General features: G+C 37.2%; 1 protein-coding gene and 1 non-coding gene across 5 annotated transcripts in view; both read right to left on the bottom strand.

Moving 5' to 3' along the window:
* The window catches only part of LOC143646870 (uncharacterized), a 110,026-nt gene that overhangs the window by 73,542 nt on the left and 9,622 nt on the right, over nucleotides 1-26,862 (bottom strand). For all 4 annotated transcript variants that reach the window (XM_077116277.1, XM_077116276.1, XM_077116275.1 and 1 more), the window contains exon 2: nucleotides 17,943-18,033. The gene's annotated coding sequence lies outside the window, so the exon portion shown is untranslated. The remainder of the gene's footprint in view (nucleotides 1-17,942; nucleotides 18,034-26,862) is intronic.
* On the bottom strand, nucleotides 18,939-19,011 carry TRNAK-CUU (transfer RNA lysine (anticodon CUU)). The gene has a single exon. It is a non-coding gene; the product is annotated as a tRNA-Lys (tRNA).

Below are 26,862 nucleotides of genomic sequence, written 5' to 3' on the forward strand. Positions count from 1 at the left end.
TTATGCCATCTTTAGTAAAAAGCTTTCCTTAAGTAGTTGGTGAAGAGCAAGAAGTCTCTATTTTGTCAAAATAACTTCTTGTATTTGTGTCAACATTAGCATATCCTTAGTTGTTCTAGAACAAATTCTCATTTTTAAAAAAGTTGTCTTTTTCTCAACTTTAAATTAAAAAAAATAGTATTTCAAACCTGACTACTTTTAACATTTTACTTACTCAAGGTCAAACCCTAAAGGATATTTGTTATTCCAAACAGTTGCAAAAATTTTCTTTCACTTATAAAAATTAAGTGCTAAAAATAGTAAAATTCATTAAAATAAGTTGTATAAGAAATGTTCAGTGTTATAATGAAATTTCCTTGTCAATGGCGTTGTTTCACTCTAATACTTTTCCAAAAATGTTTGTAGAAAACTACAAATCAGAATCATCTTCACCAAAAAGACATAAAAAAAAAATCAAGTATAGTGTGGGCCATGGTGGCTCGCTGGTAGAGCCTACCATGCTGGAGACCTGGGTTCGATTCCCAGTGCCTGCCCAGGTGGAACCCATTCAATATTTATATTTAACCCCCTATGCTTATTTCCTGCTTCATCTAAGTTTGTCTGTCTTCCTTGATTTAGTTGCAGTTATAAAGGCATTCCACAACCAAACTGACTCCTGGTTTACAAATGCATTCCAGCTACAAGTAACTCTAACTCCCCAGAAAATATTCTTCTACTGTCTTCAATTAAACAAAAAAATAAACTCTTAGTCATCCATGTCCCAAAGGTGGCAACTACCTAATTCTAAATGATCTCTTTAACTATTCCTCTCTATTCTATTTGTTTTTTCTCTATTGTCAGATGCTATCTGACAATAGAGAAAAAACAAATAGTTTGAAAGGATGTATGGACCCTAGAAAAGCCATGTTTTAATCAAAATCCCATTTCGTAAAGGCAGAATAATCCCTATTCAATACTGTATGTTTGAATCTGTAATTAGATCATCTCCCTGGAGATGTAACCCAATCAAGAGTGGTTGTTAAGCTGGATTAGGGGAGATGTGTCTCCACCCATTTGGATGGGTCTTGATTGGTTTACTGGAGTCCTATAAAAGAGGAAACATTTTGGAGAATGGGAGATTCAGAGAGAGCAGAGAATGCTGGAGTACCCTTAAGCAGAATCCATTAGCCAGCGCTTTGGAGATGAAGAAGGAAAACACCTTGTGGGGAGCTTCACGAAACAGGAAGCCAGGAGAGAAAACTAGTAGATGACGCCGTGCTGTGCCCTTTCAGCCAAGAGAGAAACCGTGACTGTGTTCACCATGTGCCTTCTCATTTAGAGAGAAACCCTGAACTTCATCGGCCTTCTTGAACCAAGGTATCTTTCCATGGATGCCTTTGATTGGACATTTCTATAGACTTGTTTTAATTGGGGCATTTTCTTGGTCTTAGAACTGTAAACTAGCAATTTATTAAATTCCCCTTTTTAAAAGCCATTCTGTTTCTATTATATTGTATTCTGGCAGCTAGCAAACTAGAACAGCATCTAAACACGACCTACCCTTCTGAGGCATCTATTTGGAACAGCTTATTCTGAATAGCTACTAAAGGTGGCATCCTGGGCACCAGAACTACTCTGATTTAACTGCACGTCAGCACATGGGATGGCTGTTTACACTGAAGTGTAACTGAAACATCATCATTTAACAAAATAAATGAAGAGGGGTCAGCAGCTCTAAGCAAGCCAGAACATACCTTCCTTCCCCCAAATGCTATTTTATTCTCTTTTCTCAACATTGCAAGCTGTAAACTTGTAACTTCCCATTCCTGTGCTCAGGGACTTCCTCAGTGATAACTTACTTGGAAAAGGTGGCAGAAGGATTTTAAGAGTTGTGGGATGGAATGGATTGCAACCTAATAATGTTTTTGCATTTTCCAGTACCCCCTAACCTTGCCAACATTGTTAGCAATCATGTACATTCCCATATGTATTCTCAACTAAATAAACACATAAAAAATTCATCCTCATCCTCCCTTTAGGATTAAAGGGATTTAACTCTTGAATAAACATTTCTCTGAAGAAGATATAAAAATGACCAACAAGAACATGAAATTAATGCTCAGCATCTTCAGTCATGGGAAATGCAAATGAAAAGCACAATGACATACAACTTCACATCTACTTGGAGGCTATTATTTAAAGAAACAAAAGAGAAATAGTGTTGGTGAGGATGCAGACAAAAAGGCCTGTGACTGCTTGGTGGTAAAACATATCAAGGGTGGATCAGGAGGCAGTGAGAATTCAGAGAATGAATGGGGCTTAGTCATGCAAGTCCCTTTGTGTATGAATGGGCTTATCTTGTGTAGAATAGCAGACTTGCTAATGTCAGCATGACTGTTTATCACAGTTCCTCCTTTCCCACTGAGGCAGGGGTTTTGCTCATTTTTAAATTGGGTGATTTGTCTTTTTGTCACTGAATTATAGCTTTTTAAAAAATATATTCTGGATTTTAAACTTTTATTGGACATATGGTTTGAAATTATTTTTCCCATTCTGTAGGTTGTATCTTCTTTGCCACTCAAAAGTTGTTAATATTGATGAAGTCCATTTTAGTTAAGTTTCTTTTGTTGTTTGTACTTTTGGTATCACTCTAAGAAAGGTCCTTGATCCACTCAGAGTTAATTTTTGTATATGGTGTGTAGTAGAGGTCCAACTTCATTCCTTTGCAACTTGATATCCAGTTTTCCTGGTCCCATTTGTTGAAGGAACCTTTCTTCCCCAATCAGTATACTTAGGATCCTTGTCAAAAAATAGTGGCCAACATTTCCCAGGAGCCAGCTCCCTGAGGAATGTTGGATAATTTATATGTGTTGCTCCTGGAGAGGACAATCGTCGCATGGGTCTCTGAATAAAGAAATGAGAAGCGTCAAGTGACTAGATGGGCGCCAAGACGAAAAACTAGGAAATGGGAGATAAAGCAGCCTCCTAAGTAGGCATGCCTACCCAAATAGCAGGATTGGAGATCATGGATGAAGACCGGTTAATTGAAGAAGTCTTGGATAAGTTTGTTAATTGTCACGAGCAAACATGAAGAATTTCTGAACACTTTTACTTATATTTCAAAAGATACTTGGAGATGAAGTTCAGCCATTCTCACTTGATGAAGAATTTGATTACAATGTGATGCTAACCCCCAAGTTCACTCCTGCAGAGATGGACACTGTCAAACAGCTAGCCAAGTGAAAGTGAGAGAACACCAGCAGACTTAGAGGAACCTCATGACTGATTCCTTAAGACATTTTTGCATTTATTTTTGTTTTGTTCTTAATCAGGCAGCATTCATAAGAATAGAAGATAAACCTTCTCTAATCCCTTTTTGTGGAGATTTATATGTGTATGTTCATTTTCAGAGTTGTTGGTCAGTAGGGCGCTGGTGCTAGTGCAGAGATCTTTTCTGTCATGTGGCTGCCTCCCATGACTGGTTGGGGAGTGATGGGGATGTGAAATGGAGAAAATGAACCTACTGAAGGGTCCATTTTGATGAGATTGTTATACTAGGTGCTGTGGGGTATGATAATGAAAATTGGAGACATGATTCTACCTTCTTGGGGGTGCAGGACATTTGCACATGCAAAATAAATTGTAGCACATAGAGGGAAAAAAAAATAGTGGCCATATCTCTCTCCAGCCAACACAGCAAGCAAACTCATCACCCTCCCCCTGTCTACATGGGACATGACTCCCAGGGGTGTGGATCTTCCTGGCAACGTGGGACAGAAATCCTAGAATGAGCTGAGATTCAGCATCAAGGGATTGAGAAAAACTCTAGAATAAGCTGAGACCCAACATCAGGGGATTAAGAAAACCTTCTTGACCAAAAGGAGGAAGAGTGAAATGAGAAAAGGGTCAGTGGCCGAGAGATTCCAAACAGAGTCGAGAGGTCATCCTGGAGGTTATTCTTACGCATTAAGTAGATATCAACCTTGTTATCCAAGATGTAATAGAGGCTGGAGAGAGCTGCCTGAAAATGTAGAGCTGTGTTCCAGTAGCCATGTTTCTTGATGATGATTGTATAATGATATAGCTTTCACAGTGTGACTGTGTGATTGTGAAAACTTTGTGTCTGATGCTCCTTTTATCTACCTTGTCGACAGATGAGTAGAACATATGGAATAAAGATAAATAATAGGGGGAACAAATGTTAAAATAAATTTAGTTTGAAATGCTAAATTCAAATTAAATAAATAAAATAAATGAAAGGGAGGGGTAAGGGATATAGTATGTAAAATTTTTTTTCCTGTTTTTGTTTTATTTTTCTGTTGTCTTTTTATTTCTTTTTCTGAATTGATGCAAATGTTCTGGGAAATGATCATGATGATGAATGTGCAACTATGTGATGATATTGTGAATTGCTGAGTGTATGTGTTGGGAATGTTTGTGTTTCTTTCTTGTAATTTTTTTAAATAAAAAATTAAAAAAAAATAGTGGCCATAGATGTGTGTTTATTTCTGAACTCTCACCTCTATTCTATTGTTTTATATATCTGTCCTTATGCTAGTATCATACTGTTTTGATTGTGTGTGTGTGTATGTGTGTTTGTGAGGCATTTACTCCATCTTTTTCATAAATTTCTCCTTTGGTCTAAATGAGTTTCCTTAGATTTTATCAAAATAGCCAATACAACCCTTACACTACATTGAGACTATTAGTGTTTAGCAATTAAATTTCAGTAAAATACACTGACACCTCCTGAAAATGCAGAACTATAGACTGATGATCAAAAACCTTCAGATTTTTATCTCAGACATTATGTGCTAAATGGGGTCTTTATACAGAGGCAAGTTTTGCAAAAAAGTAGTAGTCCCTAAGCTCTTTTCTTCCCAAGAAAGAGACTCATCCCTGAGCCCTTGGGACCCATTCCTCAATTAGCATTTTTTCTTGAAAATCTGGGGAATTTACCAGAATGGGTGGGAAAGACTGGTGATCTTGCATTCCTACTGAAATCTCTCCATCACTTAAATCATACCGAAATCTCTCCATCACTTAAATCATCTAGGAAGGACACACCACAGCAGGAAGAGTATGGGGTGCTTCATGCTTTTTGCTGAGCATGTCAGAAAATGGAACTTTCAACCCTCACCCAAGTTTTCATTGATGACCTCCATGCCTTCCTTCTGGGACATAAGCAAAGGTGACTAGTAAGAGGCCTGGAGACAGAAAGATATGAAAATAAAAGAGAAAAGTCAAAGGAAGACGTGAGAGGCAGATGAAGCAATCTACAGGGAAATATGTGAAGAGAGATAGGGAGATAGTCATTGCACATAAAGACTAGGAGGTTAAACTTGGGATCCACAGAATTGCACAAAAAATGAAACCAAAAGAAGGAGAGACTTACCTGGTGTGAAATACATCAGTTATTTCACTTTGCCCTTTGAAGACTGTCCTTAGTCCTCATCATGACGTCCAGGCATCCCTGGACTGCTGTTGACTGCTCTGGCCACGGGTAAGAACATCCTCTCAGTTTCAGTGACTTTTATTTGGTTCCCAGCCAGTACAAAGCTTTTCTTGGCCTCAGTTCATTTGAACTTGCTCTTTCCCCTGCTCAGAACACTCTATTCCATTCTCACAACTGCAATTACCTCAGTCCTTTCAGGTTTGAAGCCCTCTCAGTGCAGGCTTGCATAACTAAGCCTCATTCCTTCCTCTGAATTCTTATTGCTGCCTGGATCTACCTTTGATCTGCTTTACCACCTAGTAGTCACAGGACTGACATTTTATCCAGTGTTTGCCTACTGACATGACATGAATTCCATCAAGGATAGTCTTGGTTCTATCCCTAGGTCTGTGCAGGCACATGGTGGATGATAGTGGATGTACTGTGCAGTTGTGTGGATGAAGAGAGGAGGCTGTCTGATAGAAAAACCAATGTAAAGGTTTCCCGGTGTTCCACCCTCTTACAAGCTTTCAGTCTCTCACCTTTGAAGAATACGTTCTTTCAAGTCTGTCTATAGGGCAAATCTCTCTCCATAGCTCCAGGCCTATGCACCAACTCTGGGATTTTATGCTGAATGAACCTCTTTTCCCCAATGTTCTATTTACTTGTGCATATACTTTAAAAAATAATGCTCCGTGAAATAACTGGTACAAATATGTATTAAAAATCCCATCAATATTAATGTTTATTATGGGTTTACTTTAGTATAAGTTTATTATGTGTGGGCAGCACAGAAAGAATTTTATAATATATGGTTTAATAGTTATCTAAGATGTCTTCTTCAGTTTTCCTTTTGATCACTTCATTTTTCCTTTATATCCCTTTTAATGTGATAAAAAATATCAAAGCGCACATTCCATATAGGGACAGTTACAGCTTTTCAGTATTTAGCTTGCTAACTTTTGCTGAATTTATGCACCCTTGTGAAGATTTATTATTTCCATCACTCCATAAAGTTCCTTCCCAGTTAAATCAGACCCTCCTTTCTCACTACTGATCCAGATATAATCAATGTTCTCATTTCTTCCATAAATTTAAGAACCTCATGCAAACTCAATTACTTAATATATATTAGGATCGTTCTTTTCCTGGGCATAATTACAATGAGAATCAAATATTGTGGGTGTCATGTTTATGCCATTCATTCCTGTGCAGTACTCTATTATATGGCTATGCTATAATTTATTTATTTATTCTTCTGTTGATGGAAGTTTAATATGCATTCAATTTTTGGCTAATAAAATAAAGCTGCTGTGAACATTCAGTTACAGATGTTTTCGTGGATGCATGCTTTTCCTTGAGTAAATACCTAGCAGTCCTGGATCACACAGAAGATATGTGATTACAATTAAAAAATGACATTTTTCCAAACCGATTGCACTACTTTTAATTTCTATCAGCAATGTTTAAAGTCCTTGCTGCTCCATATCACTGTCAACATTTGGTATCATATATTTTGTTTTCTTTGATCTTAGGGATTCTGGTGGATGTATATTGCTCTTCCATTAAGTTTTTATTTATTTTTTTTCTTACTTTTAAAAATTTTATCATAACAGTTCAGTAATAATCCATCTTTCTGTAAAATAATCAGCATTATAGTACTACTCCTATTTTATGACTTGGAGAGTGGAGACAGGAAAAGATTAGGCTTTAGAATTTGTCCATACCCACTAAGGCAACAGTAAAGCTTCTGTCAGTCATTTTATTTAAAACACTAATTGAAATGGTAGCAAACAGCCTATATCATATCATGTATTAGATCTACTTATAGATCTGATTTCTGTAACTGGAAATCCATGACCACATATTTAGTACTTTAGTACTTAGTACATTTAGTGTAACTTAAATATTTAATGAGCATTTCTGGACTAGGTGGAAAAAATTTCTTGGAGAGTGAAAAAGGTTAATATTTAGCTAATAAAAAAGGTTAATATTTAGCTAAAAAAACCCCAACAGTGTTCTAAATAGGAAAGGTTGACATTTCTGAATAGAGTAAGGAGTCAAATAAGAATATTTTAGTTAATAAATTGTACACTTAATATACACTATCTTTTATGAATGGAAGGTACTGTTGTCATTTAAACTTAATGAACAATTATATCTTTTAATATTTTATAAATTTTTTAAACTTTTTTAATTGTATAGTATAACATATATACAAAGCAAAATAAAATATAAAAGCAATAGCTTTCAAGGCACTCTTCAAAAAGTGGTTACAGGATAGATCCCAAAGTTTGTCATGGGTACCATATGATCCTCTTATATTTTCCCTTCTACCTGCTCCAGAATATACGAGGCTAGCAGACTTAAATACTTTTTATCATCACAATTAACTTTTTTCCTTCTTTTTTTGTGAAATAACATATATATATAAAAGCTATAAATTTCCAAGCACAGCATGATAATTATTTGTAGAACATATTTCAGACTTTGACATGGGTTACAAGTTCACAATTTTAGGTTTTTACTTCTAGCTGCTCTAAAATACTGGAGACTAAAAGACATCAATTTAATTGCTCAGCATTCATATTCATTACTTAAGTCCTATCTTCTATGTATAATTCCACCATCATCTTTGATCTTCTGTACCTCTCACTGGGGTTGAGTTATGGCAATTCTAAATTTTTGATATTGGAAGGGTCTGTCACTAATATGAGGTAGGGAGATGGAACTATCTGATGTTCTGGAGAGGCTGGGCTAGGTTTCAGGACTTATCTGGACCAGGGACACATATGGAGGTTAGAGGTTTCTGGAAAGTTACTCTAATGCCTGGAACCCTTATGGAATCTTATAAATTGTTCTTTACAACTGGCTGGAAGGTTCCTGGTTGGGAGTTGGCAGGTTATGATAGGTAGCAAGGTCTAACTGAATCTTGCATAAGAGCAACCTCCAGAGTAGCCTCTCAACTCTATTTGAACACTCTCTGCCACTGATACTTTATTAATTACACTTCTTTTCCCCCTTTTGGTCAGGATGTAATTGTTGATCCAGAGCCAGGTCTGGATTCATCCCTGGGAGTCCTCTCCCACGTTACCAGGGAGATTTTCACCCCTGGGTGCCTTGTCCCATGTAGAGGGGGAGGGCAATGATTTCACTTGCAGAGCTGGGCTTAGAGAGACTGAAGCCAAATCTGAGCAACAGCAGAGGTGCTCCTGAAGTAACCCTTAGGCGTGCTTATAAGTAGTCTAAGCTTCTATGCTACCTGTATAAGCTTCACAAGAGTAAGCCTCATGGTTGAGGGCATGGCCTATTGATTTGGGTGTCCCTAAAGTTTGCCATAGTATCAGGGGGTTCCCTGATGGTAAGGTTTAATAGTTCCATAGTCTTTCTCCCCACCCTCTGGGGACTTTGCCAATACTTTTTGATTATCTACTTAATATACTGTAGGATGTTTCCAGATATTACAATAATCTATACAGGATTCAAGGACCTCTTTCTTATTCTGTGCCTTCTGTGTTTCAGTTCTTCAAATGAGCTATACAGTTAGTTGAATTAGATTATGCACTACAGAAAATTTCAGTTCCAGATAAAATAAACTTTTTTCCCATTGGTCTCAAAGAGTATGTGTGGTCTAAAAAATAGACTGTCTTCCTTACTCCTATGTGCGGGAGTTCTCTCTGCTAGGTCTCCCGCTTGGGGTCTTCCTCCCGGCGGCTAAAGGGGGAGATTGAGGCCACAATCCCCGGGGGCTCGAAGGTGTGGAGGGTGCGCGAGATAAATAACGACTCACAGGAACTAGTTGGGCTGGTGAGGCGCGCACACTAGAACGTTTATTAGAGGAAGTATACCAGCTTATATAGGGTGAAGCGTCTAGGGGAGGGGTGAGCGAGAAGGGCTCAGAGCAATTTTTTGATTGGTTGGGACGGGTTTTATTGCCATAAATGGAAGGCTCAGGCGGGGGTTTTAGAGGAAGGGCTGGTTTTGCATCCTCACTTGAAGGACCAATGGGATGGTTAGAAATATGCTGTAAAGAGTTGCTAGGTAAAGAGCTGGAGGAAGGGGGACCGAAGTGATATCCGGCACCTATGTTCTGAATTACTTTAACCCCAACCTGTTTGGCTTCATTCATATCTCTAAATATTAGGTTATATATATAAAACAGCCTCTCAAAATCCAGAAATAATAATCACCACTCCATACTTAACGTATCTGTTCTAAAAGCTTACAGTCTAGGCCCCTATTTTCTTATAACCATTTTCTAAATGTGACAATACCATTGTTGTTTTTTTTTGTTCCTGGCTTATTTTGTCCCACCAAATATCCCAAATGTTCATACACATCATTGCATGCCTCATGACAATGTTACTTTTTGTAGCAGTACAACCTTCATTCATAAGTATACACCATAGTTCGCCATTCTACTTCTCCATCAGGGCATCCTTCAGCCACCTGCATTCACCAGGCATCATGTAGAGGGCCCAAACTCCACAATTCATCAACATTCTCAATTTTAGATGACTTCATTGTTCCGAAGGGACAGAAAACCAATAAACACACCCTCACCAAATAGGAGATCTGAACCTCCTCTTATCTCTTGTCCCTCACCCCATTATTTACCTCTGCTATTGCTGTGGTTGTACTGATAGTTTACTTTTGAACATAGCTCAAAGCATGCAATAGCAGTTTTCCCTCTGTACCCTGGACTTAAACACTCTTTATAAAATAATCATATCTTTGAAGTAATTCTCATAAGAACTCATTCATATTTCTAGTGTGAGTCAGTGGGACATGTAGGTCTATACAACCCCTTTCAAGCATGTTAATCTTCAATAAAGTAATATTACTTCTAAACCCACTAGAAAATCACCTTCACTCCTATCTATTCCCTTACATTGGAGTTTAACCTCATTAGCTAATGGTTCACCCATCTCTAGCTTCTATGTATCTCTAAGTTCCCTGTATTCTATATTAAAAGTCTCTGAATATACCTTTATGCTGGTCATAAAAGTGGAATCATACAGTATCTGTTCTTTTGTGCCTGGTTAATTTCGCTCAGCATTATGTCCTCAAGGCACATGCATCTTATCATGTGTTTCAGAACATCATTTTGTCTTACTGCTGCATAATATTCCAATGTATGTTTATACCACATTCTGTTGATCTGCTCTTCTGTTGACGGACATTTGGTTTGTTTCCATCTTTTGGCAATTGTGAATAATGCTGCTATGAACATCAGTGTGCAAATATCTGTGTCATTGCTTTCAACTCTTCTGGGTATATACCAAGAAGTGCTATTGCTGGGTCCTACGGCAGCTTGATATTTAGTTTCCTAAGGAACCGCCATACAGTCTTCCATAGTGGCTGCACCATTGTACATTCCCACCAGGAGTGCATAAGTGTCCCAGTTTCTCCACATCCTCTCCTAAATTTAGTTTCCTGATTGTTGAATAGCAGCCATTCTTATAAGTGTGAGGTGGTATCTCATTGTAGTCTTGACCTACATTTCCCTTACAGCCAGTGAAAATGAACATCTCTTGATTTTGAGCCATCTGTAGTTGCTTTACAGAAAAATGCCTATTTATATCTTTAGCCCATTTTATAATAGGATTGTTTGTTCTTTTCTTGTTGACTTGTATTTCATTGTATATACAGGAAATCAAACCTTTGTCTGATATTTGATTTCCAAATATTTCCTCCCACTGAGTTGGCTGTCTCTTACCTTTTTGAAAAAGTCGTCTGAGGTGCAGAAGCATTTGATTTTGAGGAGTTCCCATTTATCTGTTTTTCCTTTTGTTGTTTGCGCTTTGGGTGTAAAGTTTAGGAACCTACCTCCTATTACTGGGTCTTGAAGGTGTTTCCCTACATTTTCTTATAGAAGCTTTATAGTGCTAGTGCTTATATTTAGGTGTTTGATACACTTTGAGTTAATTTTTATGTAGGGTGTAAGATAGGAGTCCTCTTGTCTATTGATGTCCAGTTATTCCATGCCCAATTATTGAAAAGACTATTTTGTCCCAGTACAGAGGATTTGGGGGTCTTGTCAAAAATCAGTTGACCATAGATTTTGTGGTCTATTTCTGCACTTTCAATTCGATTCTATTGGTCAATACTTCTGTCTTTGTGCCAGTACCATGCTGTTTTCACCACTGTGGCTTTATAATAGGTTTTAAAGTCAGAGAGTGTTAATCCTCCCACTTCATTCTTCTTTTTTAGGATGCTTTTAACTATTTGGGGTCTCTTTCCCTTCCAGATGGATTTGGTAGCTAGTTTTTCCAAATCTTCAAAGTAGATTGTTGGAATTTTGATTGGTACAGTGTTGAATCTGTAGATCAATTTGGGGAGAATTAACATCTTAACTATATTTAGCCTTCCTATCCATGAGCAGGGAATGTCTTTCCACCTATTTAGATCTCCTTTGATTTCTTTTAGCAGTGTTATGTAGTTTTCTGTGTACAAGTCCTTTATGTCCCTAGTTAAGTTCATTCCTAAGTATTTGATTCTTTTAGGTGCTATTTTGAATAGATTTTTCCTTAACTGACTCCTCAGCTAGCTCATTCCTTGTGTATAGAAATGTTACTGATTTTTGCACATAAATTTTGAATTCTGCCATCTTGTTGAATTTATTAGCTCAAGTAACTTTGCTGTAGATTTCTCAGCATCTTCTAAGTACAGTATCATATCATCTGCAAATAATGAGAGCTATACTTCTTCCTTTCCAATTTGGATGCCTTTTATTTCTTTGTCCCGCCTGATTGCTCCAGCTAGAACTTCTAGCACAATGTTGAATAATAGTGGTGATAGTGGGCATCCTTGTCTTGTACCTGATCTTAGGGGCAAGACTCTCAGTCTCTCTCCATTAAGTATGATGCTGGCTATTGGTTTTTCATATATTCCCTTTATCATATTGAGGTAGTTATCTTTGATTCCTATCTGTTGGAGTGTTTTTTTTTTTTTATCAGAAAAGGATACTGAATTTTGTCAAATACTTTTTTAGTATTAATTGAGATGATCATGTGATTTTTCCATTTTGATTTGTTAATGTGCTGTATTACATTTATTGATTTTCTTGCATTGAACTATCTTTGCATTCCTTGTATAAACCGCACTTGGTCATGGTGTATAATTCTTTTAATGTGTTGTTGGATTTGATTTGCTAATATTTTATTGGAATTTTTCCTTTCTTACAGCATCTTTATGTGGTTTTCATATTAAAATGATATTTGCTTCAAAAAATGAGTTAGGTAGAGTTCCTTTTATCTCATTTTTTTTGGAAAAGTTTTAGCAGGATTGGTGTTAGTTTTTTCTGGAATGTTTGATAAAATTCTGCTGTAAAGCCATCTGGGCCTGGGCTTTTCTTTGTAGGAAGATTTTTGATGACTGGTTGAATCTCTTGTGATTGGTTTGTTGAAATCTTCTATTTCTTCCTGAGTTAGTTTGGCTTGTTTGAGTGTTTCCAGGAATTTGTCCATTTCATTTAAGTTACCTAGTTTGTTGGCGTATAGATGTTCATAGTATCCTCTTCTGATTTTTCTTCAGGGTCTATGGTAATGCATCCCTTCTCGTTTCTAATTTTGTTTATTTGCATCCTCTCTCTTTTTCTTTGTCAGTCCTGCTAGTGGCCCATCAATTTTATTGATTTTCTTAAAGAACCAGCTTTTGGTTTTATTGATTCTTTCTATTGTTCATTTGTTCTCCGATTCATTTATCTCTGCTTTAATCTTTGTTATTTCTTGTCTCCAATTTATTTGGGGTTATTTTGCTGTTCTTTCGCAAGTTCCTGCAGGTTTGCTGTTAAGTCCTCAATGTTTGCTCTTTCTTGTTTTTAAATATAGGCATTTAATTTAATATGTCCCTCTCAGCACAGCCTTTGCTACATCCCATAAGTTCTGATAAGTTTTATTCTCATTTTCATTCATCTCAAGATGGCTACTGATTTCTCTAGCAATTTCTTCTATGACCCACTGGTTGTTTAAGAGTGTGTTATTTAATATCCATATATTTGTGAATGTTCTCATTCTTTGGTTGTTATTGAGATCCAGCTTCATCCCACTGTGATCAGAGAAAGTGCTTTGAATAATTTCAATATTTTTAAATTCATCAAGACCTGTTTTGTGCCCCAGGATATGATCTATCCTCAAGAATGTTCCATGAGCACTAGAGAAGAATGTATAACCTTGTGCTTTGGGGTGCAATGACCTATACATTTCTGGAAGGTCTAATTCATTTATCAGGTTATTTAACTTCTCTATTTCCTTGCTGATCTTTTGTCTGCTTGTTCTGTCTCCAAAGGAGAATGGTGTATTGAAGTCTCCTACTATTATTGCTGAGTCTGTCGATCCCTTCAGTTTTGCCAGTGTGTGTCTCATGTACTTTGGAGTTCCTTGATTGGGAGCATAAAAATTTATGGTTGTTATATCTTATTGGTGAATTGACCCTTTAATTAGTATATAGTGTCCTTCTTTCTCTCTTATGATGTGTTTACACTTAAATTCTATTTTGTCCGATATTAATTTAGCTACTCCTGCTTTCTTTTGGTTACAACTTGCATGGAAGATCTTTTTCCATCCTTACACTTACAATCTATTTGTGTCCTTGTGCGTAAGATAAGTCTCTTGTAAGCAACATATAGGTGGATTATGTTTCTTAATCCATTCTGCCAATCTGTTTTTTTAATTGGTAAGTTTATTCCATTAACATTCAGAGTTATTACTGAAAAGGTATTTCTTTTTTTTAATTTATTAATTAAAAAATAAAATAAAACATCAACATACATAATCAGTAATTCACAATATCATCACTTAGTTGTATATTCATCATTTCTTAGAACATTTGCATTAATTCAGAAAAAAATAAAAAGACAATAGAAAAAGAAAAAACGAACACAGGAAAGAAAAAAAAAAGATTATACCTACCATACCCCTTATCCCTTGCTTTTATTGATCACTAGCATTTCAAACTAAATTTATTTTAGCATTTGTTTCCCCTATTATTTATTTTTATTCCATATGTTCTACACCTTTGTTGACAAGGTAGATAAAAGGAGCATCAGACACAAGGTTTTCACAATCACACACATTGTGACAGTTGTATCATTCAGTCATCTTCAAGAAACATGGCTACTGGAACACAGCTCTACATTTTCAGGCAGTTCCCTCCAGCCTCTCCATTACATCTTGAAAACAAGATGATATCTACTTGATGCATAAGAATAACCTCCAGGATAACCTCTTGACTGTTTGGAATCTCTCAACCATTGACACTTTGTCTCATTTCCCTCTTCCCCCTTTTGGTCAAGAAGGTTTTCTCAATCCCTTGATGCTAAGTCTCAGCTCATTCTAGGGTTTTTCTCAATCCCTTGATGCTAAGTCTCAGCTCATTCCAAGATCTCTGTCCCATGTTGCCAGGAAGGCCCACACCCCTGGGAGTCATGTCCCACATAGAGAGGGGTAGGGTGATGAGACTGCTCGTTGTGTTGGCTAGAGAGGCCACATCTGAGCAACAAAAGAGGCTCTCTTGGGGGTGACTCTTAGGCCTGAATTTTAAGTAGACTTGACCTATCCTTTGTGGGGTTAAGTTTCATATGAACAAACCCCAAGACTGGGGGCTCAGCCTATAGCTTTGGTTGTCCACACTGCTTGTGAGAATATCAAGAATTCAACTTGGGGAAGTTGAATTTCTCCCCATTCTCATCATTCCCCGAAGGGGGCTTTGCAGATACTTTTCCACTCACTGATCGAATCACTCTGGGATTCATCAGGGCATCCCTCTGGACAAACCAGCATAATCTCATATCCTACCTGAGATTCCAAGTACTTATGGTGTTCAATCAAACTATCTACATAAGTTATATTAGGAAATGCACTAGTCAAAATATAAATTTTGTGACAAATAAACATTTTTTGCTTTAGTCTCACACAGAAGGTTACATTTTAAAATATTAATTACCATCTATTTCAGCACCCTGCAATAATGACATTCCTTTGTTCTTCCTCATGCAAAAACATTTTTTAAATTTGTACATTTAGTCACTATCATTATACACTCTAGGCATTCCTAGATTATACCATCTCAGTCTTTATTGTCTGTCTTTCTTTTTGATTTCATTTGTGCCCCCAGCCGTCCTCCCTCTATCATTCTCACATTCAGCTTCATTCAGTGTTTTAACATAATTGTATTACAGTAGGTAGTATTGTGCTGTCCATTTTTGAGTTTTTATATTCAGTCCTGTTTCACAATCTGTATCCCTTCAGCTCTAGATTTGAAGAGACGGAAGGACTAGACCCCAATAAAAGTGGGTACATAGAGCCTGGGGACACATAGGTCTGTATACCAACTCCGGCTCTCAATTGACAAACCCAGGGAGCTGGGGTCCAACCTTGAAAAGGCTTTTTTCCTCTTTCTCTCTCTCTCTCTTTTGTAACTTCTTAACAGCTCATTAGATAGAATAGTGAGCACTGTCAGGCTTCATCACTGCCCCAGGGAAGGGTAGAATTAAAGCATGTCTGAGAGACAAAGTAATTAGGCAGCTGAATAGGGAGAATTCCCTAAAGAGTACATTTTCCCCCCAAGAAAAGGAGGGCAGGATGCAGCTCAAGGGGCTGCCATCCTTCAGGAAATTCAGACCACATCAGTTTGAAAACAGAAGCAACCTAAACCCACCTCCTACTTCAAACTCAGTCTCAACCACACCACAAGGAGGGAGAAGCTGTTGAGAATGAAAGGCACTGCATCATTTTATAAAGGTGGGAAGCTTTAGGCTGACAAATCCACAGGGGAGACATGAAAACACAGAGTCTAGAAGCTTCATAGGAAAATAAGACAACCTACTGAGTCACCCCCAGGGGAACTTCATATGAAATGTGGACCTATTGGGAAAAACTGGCTGTTGTTAATCAGATCTGAGGAGACCCTACACATGAAAAGATTCCAAGCAGCTGGCAAGAACCAGAATACAAGAACTGAAAAATCCTTATCAGTTAAGCAGAAGCTATGCTAGAGGTCTACAATAAGTTGAACAGAACGCCAAAGAATAGTAGAGAACAAAGCCAACCAACAAGAAAACTCTCAAGAGTGAAAATGACCTTAAGAATAAATTAAGGAAATCAAATGTTTAGCTGCCAGCAAAAAAAGAAAAAAAGAATCATACTAGGAACAATGAAGATATGGCCCAATCAAAGGAACAAACCACCATTTCAAATGAGATATAGAAGTTGAAAAATTAATTAAGGATGTTCAAACAGGCAGGCAAGGTCACATCAAAAATAATATCAATTAGTTGACAGAAGATATGACAAAACTGATGAAGTACATAAAGAAAACTTTGGACCAACAAAAGAACTCAAAAGTTTGAAAACAACTGGCAGAACATATGGGAATGAAAAGCAGAACAGAAGAGATGAAAAAACAATGGAGACATACAATAGCAGATGTGAAGAAGTAGAAGAAAGGATTACTGGATTAGAGGACAGGAAATCTGAAATCCAACACACAAAAGAACAGATAGGGAAAAGAATGGATAAATATGAGCAGAATCTCAGGGGACTGAATGAAAAAATGAAGGATATTACAGGAGTCCCAGAAGGAGAAAAGAAGAGAAGGGAAACTGGGTACAAAGACTAATGGAGGAAAAGTTCACTAAATATTTCCCATCTCATATGAAAGACACAAAATTACAGGTCCAAAAAGGGCAGTGTACCCCAAGCAGAAGAGATCCAAATAGACATACTCCAAGACATTTACTAATAAGACTGTCAGATGTCAAAGACAGAGAGAATTTTGAAAGCTGCAAGACAAAAGCAATCCGTCACATGCAAGTGAAGCTTGATAATACTATGTGTGGGTTTCTCAAGAAAAACCATGGAAGTGAAAAGGCAGTGGTATGATATATTAAGGTTCTGAAAGAGAAAAGGTGCAATCCAAGAATTCTTTACCCAGCAAAACTGTCCTTCAAAAATGGATGTTCTAAATATTTTCAGACAAACAGTCATTTGGAGAGTTTGACTAAGATACTGGCTCTACAAGAAATACTAAAGGGAGCACTAGAGACAGATAGGAAAAGACAAAAGAGAGAGGTCTGGAGAAGAGTGTAGAAATAAAGCCTATCAGTGAAGATAAAAAGGAAAAAAAAATCTCATATGACATATAGAGTCCTAACAACAAAATGGTAGTAGAAGGTAGTGCCTTTACAGTAATAATATTTAATGTTAATGGATTAAACTCCCCAATCAAAAGACACAGACTGGCAGAATGGATTAAAAAAACAGAACCCATCTATATGCTATCTGCAAGACTCACTATAAACCCAAGGACAAAAACAGAGTGAAAGTGAAAGGTTGGAAAAAGATATTTCACGCAAAAAACCACCATGAAAAAGTGGGGTAAGTTATACTAATGTTAGGCTACATTAGACTTCAAATATAAAACAATTAAAAGAGACAAAGAACACTATACATTAATAAAATGAACATTTCATCAAGGAGATATAACAATCATAAATATTTATGCACCAAGCTAGAGTGCCCTAACATACCTGAGGGGAACACTGACAACACTGAAGGGAGACACCTCTGCAACAACAGTTGAAAACTTCAATTCACCAGTTTTATCAATGGACAGAACATCTAGACAAAGGATCAATAAGGAAAGATTCTGAACAATATGATAAATGAACTAGACTTGATAGACTTTTATAGAACATTATAGCCCACAACAGCAGGATACACATTTTTCTCAGCAGGATCATTTTCAAGGACAACCCATATGTAGGGTAAAACAAGTCTTGGTAAATTTTAAATGACTGTAATTTTACAAAATATTTTCTCAGATCATAATGGAATGAAAATGGAAATCAGTAATGGGCAGAGAGCCAGAAAATTCACAAATATATGGAAGCTAAATAGCCAGTAGGTCAAAGCAGAAATTACAAGGGAAAGCATTAAATATCTTGAGGCAATTGAAAATGAAAACACAACATATCAAAGTTATGGGATGCTGTAGCAACAGCAGTTTTGAGAGGCAAATGTATAGTCCTAAATGCGTATATTAAAAAAAAAGAAAAGAAAAAGTAAAAATCAAGGACCTAATTGCTTACCTAGAAGAACTAGAGAAAGAACAGCAAACCAAAGCTGAAGCTGTAGGAGCCAAGGGTTAAAACAAGACTTGCAGAATTTATTAGGAGCAGCTGGCATCAGAGTGGCAGCAGGAAACTGAGGAGATTGTTATCTGCTTAATTGGAGAACAGTCTGAGGGAGAGAATGTTTGTTTCTTCTTTAACCCCAAGGTCTTGTTAGCTATCTCTTGTATCCAGGGAGTAATATACTGAAAAGTAGGCAGTCTGTTTTATCATGAAATGTATGCATGCTTTTAGTGACGTAAACCCTGCAGTATATAAGCAGGAACTAGTTAAGAATAAAGTTGTTGTTGTCTGTTATGGCTGAGCTTCTGACTCCCTGATCCCATCTGTCTCTTTCTTTCTTGTCATTCCTTAATATCGTTTGAGCTCCATTTCATAGGAAGCAACATGTGGCGCCCAACATGGGGCACGAACCCATGACCCTGGGATTAAGAGTCCCATGTTCTACTGACTGAGCTAGCCGGGTGATAAAGTCTATGCTCTTGAAACAAAAAGGGGGAGAAGATGATCAGGAAGATGATGTGAAAATAAGTACATCTAAAGATCAATTAGCAAAAACACTGTTTACTTTAAATTTTTAAAACATTTATGATAATTCATCACAGACTCCTGCAAAACAACATTTTAGTAATTTGGAAAAGAAAAATGATACAACTCAAACAGAACTGCAGCTGCAGCCGATCTATTGGAAAGATGTTAAAGATGTGTTATGGAAACCAGGCATGATAAAGGTGTGGGATAGGGGATTTGCTCTTGTCATTGAAGATGACAGAACCTCGATTTGGATTCCCTCGAAGAGAATAAAACCCAGACATGTCAACCTGAATGAAAATAACTAAATGGGTAATGTATATTATAGGACATATAACTTTAATTGATGAAGGACAGGGACATAATTATACTTATTGGGCTTATATTCCTAACCCACCTTTGCAGCAGGCCCTAACATGGGCAGATTCAGCTTTACCAAAATATTTGAATACTAGTTTAGGACTCCCAGGTCCAGTAGATTCAAGACTTCTAAAACTACTTAAGGAAGAAGAAAAATGGTATCAAATTTAACTCTTCCATTTTTAGAACGATCCATATGCATAACTGTATGGAATCAAATGTTACTTGCCTGTTAGCTGGGAAGGAAAGTTGGAATGGATGGCAGTTATGTCATATGGATTGAGCAGTTATCATAATTAATGATTCTTACAGAATAGTAATAGATGTGGCCCCTGTGGGGTCTCCCATCTCTAACTTGAAGATAACTGAGACTATATGGACAGGCAAGCTAAATCAGAGTTTAATACATAGAGGATGATTTGTGTCAAATTCTTGGGATGATAAATACATTAGTCAGAAAAATTTATGGAAATTTTCCTAGGACTGGGACCAATTTTTATAGCGAATTCTGGTAACTATAACTTCTCTTTAAATAGCAGCCATAAACACTATATGCATATAAGAAATCAAACTTTTAATTGTGAGAATTATTCTCTATTCACTTGTCTCCAAGCATTTATGTTTTAGGAAAATGAGACGATTTTAGCAGCAAGGAGAAGAAGAGGTATTTGGCTGCTGGTGCAGATGTCAAGATCCTGGCAATCCTCTCCAGAAACACAAGTCCTGATCCACTTGGCAAAAGAATATCTTAAAAGGACTAAGAGACTAATTGGACTCATTGTTACAGCTTTCATTGGAATCATTTGAATTATCACAGTGGCTGTGGTCGCTGGAACTGCATTATTAGGTTTGGGGCTGTTTATACTCTTTCTCTTCCTCTTCAGCTGTGTCAAACAACAAATGTTCGAAGTACCAAGCTGCACCACTAAGCAGGGCTGTACTAACACTGTGATTCTGGCGAAAGCCCTTGGCTTCCTCCTGAATTGAAGTCACAGAGCTTGACTGGTAGCCAATGACTGGTAGGACCCATCCTTCAGAGCTTAAGGGCAACCTAAGCCAGGCAGAGTCACTAAGCAGAGCTGCGTTAACAGCGTGATTATTGCAAAAACTCTTGGCTCCCTCCCGAATCAAAGTCAGAGAGCTTGACTGGTAGCCAATGACGGGTAAGACCCATCCTTCAGTGCTTAAGGGCAACCTAAGATAGGCACAGTCACTAAGCAAAGCCATGCTATCAGTGTGATTCTTGCAAAAACTCTTGGCTCCCTCCCGAATCAAAGTCAGAGAGCTTGACTGGTAGCCAAAGACAGGTAAGAACCTTGTTTCAGAGCTTAAGGGCAGCCTAAGACAGGCACAGTCACCTCAGTTAATAAAATAAAAAGGGGGAAATGTAGGAGCCAAGGGTTAAAACAAGACCTGCAGAATTTATTGGGAGCAGCTGGCATCAGAGTGGCAGCAGGAAACTGAGGAGATTGTTATCTGCTTAATTGGAGAACAGTCTCAGGGAGAGAATGTTTGTTTCTTCTTTAACCCCAAGGTCTTGTTAGCTATCTCTTGTATCCAGGGAGTAATATACTGAAAAGTAGGCACTCTGTTTTATCACGAAATATATGCATGCTTTTAGTCACGTAAACCCTACAGTATATAAGCAGGAACTAGTTAAGAATAAAGTTGTCTGTTGTCTGTTATGGCTGAGCTTCAGACCCCCTGATCCCGTCTGTCTCTTTCTTTCTCATCATTCCTTAATATCCTTCAAGCTCTATTTCATAGGAAGCAACAGAAGCAAACCAGGAAAGAAATAATGAAGATAAAAGTAGAAATAAATGAATTTGAGAATATGAAAATAGAGAAAATCAACAAAATCCTAAAGTATTTTCTTTAATAAAATTGAAATATTTAGGAATAAATTTAGCCAAGGACACAAAAGATCTATACACAGAAAACTACAAAAAATTGCTTAAATAAATCATGGGAAACCTAAACAAATGGAACAGTATACTGTGTTCATGGATTGAAAGACTGAAATATAGTTAAGATGTCAGTTATATTGAAATTGATTTATAGATTAAATGCAATACCAATTAAAATCTGAACACCTTACTTTACAGGAATAGAAAAATAACAGAATTTATTTGGAGGTGCAGGACTGCTAAAGTAGCTAAGAAATATTTTGAGAAAGAATAATGAAGTGGGAGGACACACAGTACCTAACTTTAAAGCATCTTACAAAGCTACAGTAGTGAAAACAGCATGGTAATGACATAAAGATAAATATATTGACCAATATAATTGAATTGAGTGTTCAGAAACAGACCCTCTCATCCACAGACAACTGATCTTCTATCAGGCACTCAAGCCAAGCTAACTGGGACAGAACAGCCTCTTCAATATATGGTGTTTGGAGAACTGGATTTCCATATGCAAAAGAATGAAAGAGGACCAAAATCTCATACATTTTACAAAAATCAACTCAAAATGGATCAAAGACCTAAATATAAGAGCTAAGATAACATTTTTAGAAGAAAGATATTTTTCAATTCAACAACTCAATTTAAAAATGGGCAGAAGACATGAACAGACATATTTTGAAGAGGAAATACAAATGGCTAAAAGGTATAAGAAAAGATGTTCAACTTCATTGGTTATTAGGAGATGTAAACATAAACAATGAGATAAAATCTCACACCTACTAGAATGGCCATTTTACATATATATATAAAATTATATAAATACATAAAATTATATATATATATTACATATATGTATTTATATAAAACTAGAAAACAACAAGTGATGGAGAGGATATGGAGAAAGAAGCACACTGATTCACTGTGGGTGGGAAGGTAGAATGTTCCAACCTCTCTGGAAGGCAGTTTGATAGTGCCACAGAACACTAAGTATAGGATTGCTATATGACCCAGCAATTCCATTGCTAGGAATATATTATTCAGAGGAAATAAAGGCAAGAATACAAGTGGACATCTGCACACTCATGTTTATAGTGGCATTACGCACAACTGCCAAAAGATGGAAACAGTCCAGATGTATATCAGCAGAGGAGTGGCTAAACAAGCTGTGCTACACACAAATGATGGAATATTATGCTGCTGTAAGATAGATTAGAATCATGATGTATGTACCAAGTGGATGATCCTTGAGGACATTATGCTGAGTGAAATTAGCCAGAAACAAAAGGAAAATACTGTATGGTCTCACTAATGTGAACTAACATTAAATAAGAGTTATTAATTAACATTAATAAGATACATGGGGAGGCATCAGGAATATAACCCGGGTCTCCCGCACAGCAGGCAAGAACTCTGCCATTCAGCCACCATCGCCTGCCCAGAAAAGGCACTCTTTTTTGAGCTGAGGAGAAACACTAATTTGTTGTAAGCAGACTACTATGACTCCTGCTTCTTTTTGAATGAAAAGAAGTAGAAAAAAAATGTACTTATTAGCTCTATATTTTAAAACTCCAAAAGGATGTTAAAGCAAAGACATCCTTTGATTCTACTAGAATCAAAACTTTATAAAGGGAATAGCCTTTAGCAAGTGAAATCACATCACCAGATATTTTTTCGCACCTGTGGGATTTCACTTTTGCTTGAATCCTGAGAATCTGATTTGTCTTTGGTCTGAAGACAATAACAATTACAATCGCACATTATTTATCTATGCGAAGTTTTTATGATGCCAAGTTTTTTAGGTTTTTTTTTCTTAATTTTATTGCTTCCATTACAATAGAAGCTGTGTGAATGTGAGAACATTGTGTTATTGCCGTTTAAACCTCAGAACACCACAGGATCTGGACTTCAAATGCCCTCACCATCAATTAATTGATACTTTGATGTGTTCCTTCTCCTACATGACACGCTTATGCCAATGATTTCTAAACATTTGTGACTCACATATCACCTAAGGACCTTAAGATATTAATTACCCTTTCCCAAGTTATATACATTTTGCATCAAGTTCTTCATAGTCCCCTTTCATACTTAAAATTCAATTTTTTAGGATTCTGAAAATGGGCCCGTCCTCATTCTTGTAATAGTCCTCCATGTTCTTGTCTACTGCCCTGTCTGTTATTGGTAATAAATTTCTCTTGCTATACAGTTCAAATGTAGGGAATGATCCATTACGAGTCTCAGGATTCTATGGAATTTTATTACCTAGTAATCCTCAAACCTACAGGTACTCATCCTTGTTTATCTTTTAGATTAAATTTTTAATTTCCTAAATGACATTTTAAATGTCACATATATGCACAGTTATTTTAATTACAAATAGTGAGTTTATCAATATTCATATTCATTTTTGTCATGTACATACATATTTTAATAATTATGCAATAATCAAAGCATTATTTATTGTTCTAGGATTTTCAGTTGCAATCTAAGTTATTTTCTGATTGACTGAAGTATTTTCATATAAAAGACAGAAATTGACTAAAGAATCAACAGTAATGTAGTATTAATGGATAAATGATCAGATTTTTCTCAACATTTTGTTTCCTGCTTTTGTCAAAATAAATACAAACAGGGAAATATGGTTTAGCTCATCCCTTAGGGCAACTAGTAAATAGCCAGGAACTGTTTGAACAAGTTGGGTGACTTTCATGACCAGATGCACATTGTACAAAAGCCTGGAATGGGTGGAAGGGTCAAGATTACAGCACATAACGGTTAACCAAATTTTTCCATGCTGTGGAGGCTGACGCCCCTCCCCCACTGGCAAACAAGACTGACTTGGAGTTTCTCCCCAGTGGGAAACAGAAGTTCTCTCTAGGAGCAAGAGAAGGAGAGCTCAACCAAAGAGCAAGGGAAGGAGAGTTCAACCAAGCTCCAACTGTAGATTTGAGTCACAAATTCAGACTGTTAATACAAGCTCTAAGCACAGATAAAACTACAAGGCAAATAAGAAAGGTACCATCAAGTCTCTTCCCGGCAGCAAGGAAACAGGGCTGATGAAACAAAAACAAAAACAAACAAGCAAAAAAATCAGACACATTTGGAGTTGGCTGAGCTCAGAATACTGAAAAAGGACTGTGTTCCAAGAAAAAGGGCACAAAGAACCAGGTACTAACTTTGGCTCTTGATTGGTGAAAACAGGGAGTAGGGACTGATACTGAAAAGGATTTGTGTTGTTCTTTTCCTTTCTTCTTCTTTTTCTTTTTATTATTATTATTTTTTAACTCTTTAGCAATCCATTAAAGAAATCAGGACCCATTCTCAGTTTTCAAGCACTCCCTCAGGCAAGGGGAGAATTAAAGAGTGAGAGAGACAAAATAACTAATCAGATGGAGGAGATAGTTCCATAATGGGCATATCTTCCCCAAGAAAATGGGGTGTTGTGGGCCTAGTCCAAGTGTCTGCAGTCTTTCAGATAATTTAAACTGCAGGGGCTGCAATATCAGCAGGCATTTCAACCTACAAAGGGCAGAGTGCAACCTATCACAAACATGCTTCTGGCAGGTGGGGGGAGAAAGGCTGTTCAAGAGACCTGTGACTTTTCCAGCCTGCAGGGAAAAGGGGGCATAAGATCAACTCACCACACAAAGAGGGAGGCAAAGCACAGCAGACTGTTATTTAGAGTATCCAGGCCATGTTGCTGGAAAACAGAAACAATTTAAGCCTACCTTTAGCTTCCTGCCTCTGGCAGGAACAGGGTCTGCTAGGAATTTAAGGAAAAGTACCACTTTATGCCAGTGGGGAGCAGTGGACTGACAAGGCTATCTGCAAGGCAGGACAGGAAAACCACAGAATCAAGAGGCTTCACAAGAAAGACTGGCACCCTGCTGGGTCCAGGAAACCTTGATACTGATTGCACTGTCATCTTGAGTCCTGGATCTGTCTCACCTCATTGAATAGGGACAATCCTATCTTGGCAGACCTTCCTATAGAGACATACCTCCAAGTAAAAGTTGCTAGAGGAAACAAAAGGACTATTAAAAACAGAGAGGCACAAGTAGCAAGTGAAATCATTGCCGTCCCCACTATGTGGGACATGACATCCAGAGGTGAAAGTCTCCCTGGTGATGTGGGAGATGACTCCCAGGTATGATGACTCCCTGGCACCGTGGGATCAACAATTCCATCCTGACTAAAAAGGGGGAAAGAAGTGGAATAAATAATATATCGGTGGCACAGAAAGTTCAAATAGAGTTGAGGTTACTCTGAAGGATTCTCTTATACAAGCTTCAGTTAGACATTGCTACCTATCATAACCTCCCAAATCCAACCAGGACCATTCCGGCCAATCCTAAGGAACATCTAGGGTAATATATAAGATTCCACAAGGGTTCCAGGCACTATAGTAGCTTTCCAGAAACCTACAACCTCCAGATGGGTCCCTGGTCCAGATAAGTCCTGAAACCTAGAGCATCTAGCCTCTCCAGAACATCAAATAGTTCCATCTCCCTACCCATATTATTGACAGACCCTTCCAACATGAAAAAGTTAGAAGGGCCATAGCTGAAACCCCCTAAAGAGGGATAGGAAGTTCAAAGGTGAAGGTGGAGTCATACAGAGAAGATAGGATTTAACAAATGAATACGATTGCTTAATCATTAAATTGATATCTCTTTTAGTTTCCATTATCTTAGAGCAGCTAGGAGTAAAAACCTAAAATTGTGGAATTGTAACACATGTCAAACTCTGAAATATGTTCTACAACAAAGTGTAGTGCTGTGCTTTGAAATTCATTGCTTAATTGTATGTTATTTTTCACAAAAAGAAAAAAAAGCCAATTGTGGTAATGTAAAAATATTTAAGCCTTCTAGCCTCCTATATTCTGGAGCAGCTAGAAGGTAAAATATGAGGATCATATGGCAGCCCGTGACAAAATCTGGGATCTGTCCTGTACCTTCTTCTTGAGGTGTGCTTCGAAAACTATTGTTTTTTATTTCTTTGCTTTGTTTATACATTACACTATACAATAAAAAGAAGTTAAAAAAAAATGAAAGAGGCAGAAGACAAAAAATGAACAGCATATCAACACTAAGGAGGAAGAGAGAAGAGAGAGCCTTTTCCTGGTGGTGAAAGAATTGCACACACACAAAAAAGGGTACTCTCAAAAAACTTCAAATAAGCAGCGTGAGAACCAGAAAAACAAAAGCTGAAAAATTCTGATCAAACAGAAGTTATGTGAAACATTCAGAATATGATGAATCTAATGTCAAAGAAAAAATAGAGAACAAAGCCAACCAACAAGAAATCCCCAGGGAAGAGATGAAATGCCTTCCAGAAACCTAAACAAGAATGTCAGATACCTAGACACCAGCAAAAAATTGTTACTCATACTGGGAAGGAGGAAAAGATGGCCCAGTGAAAGGAACTAATTCTTCAAGTGAGATACACGAGTTGACTCAACTAATTAAACATGTTCAAACAAATCTGCTACAACAATTCAATGAACTGAAGGAAAGAGT

This window comes from Tamandua tetradactyla, chromosome 9 (genome assembly GCF_023851605.1).
Source record: "Tamandua tetradactyla isolate mTamTet1 chromosome 9, mTamTet1.pri, whole genome shotgun sequence".
Lineage (NCBI taxonomy): Eukaryota > Metazoa > Chordata > Mammalia > Pilosa > Myrmecophagidae > Tamandua > Tamandua tetradactyla.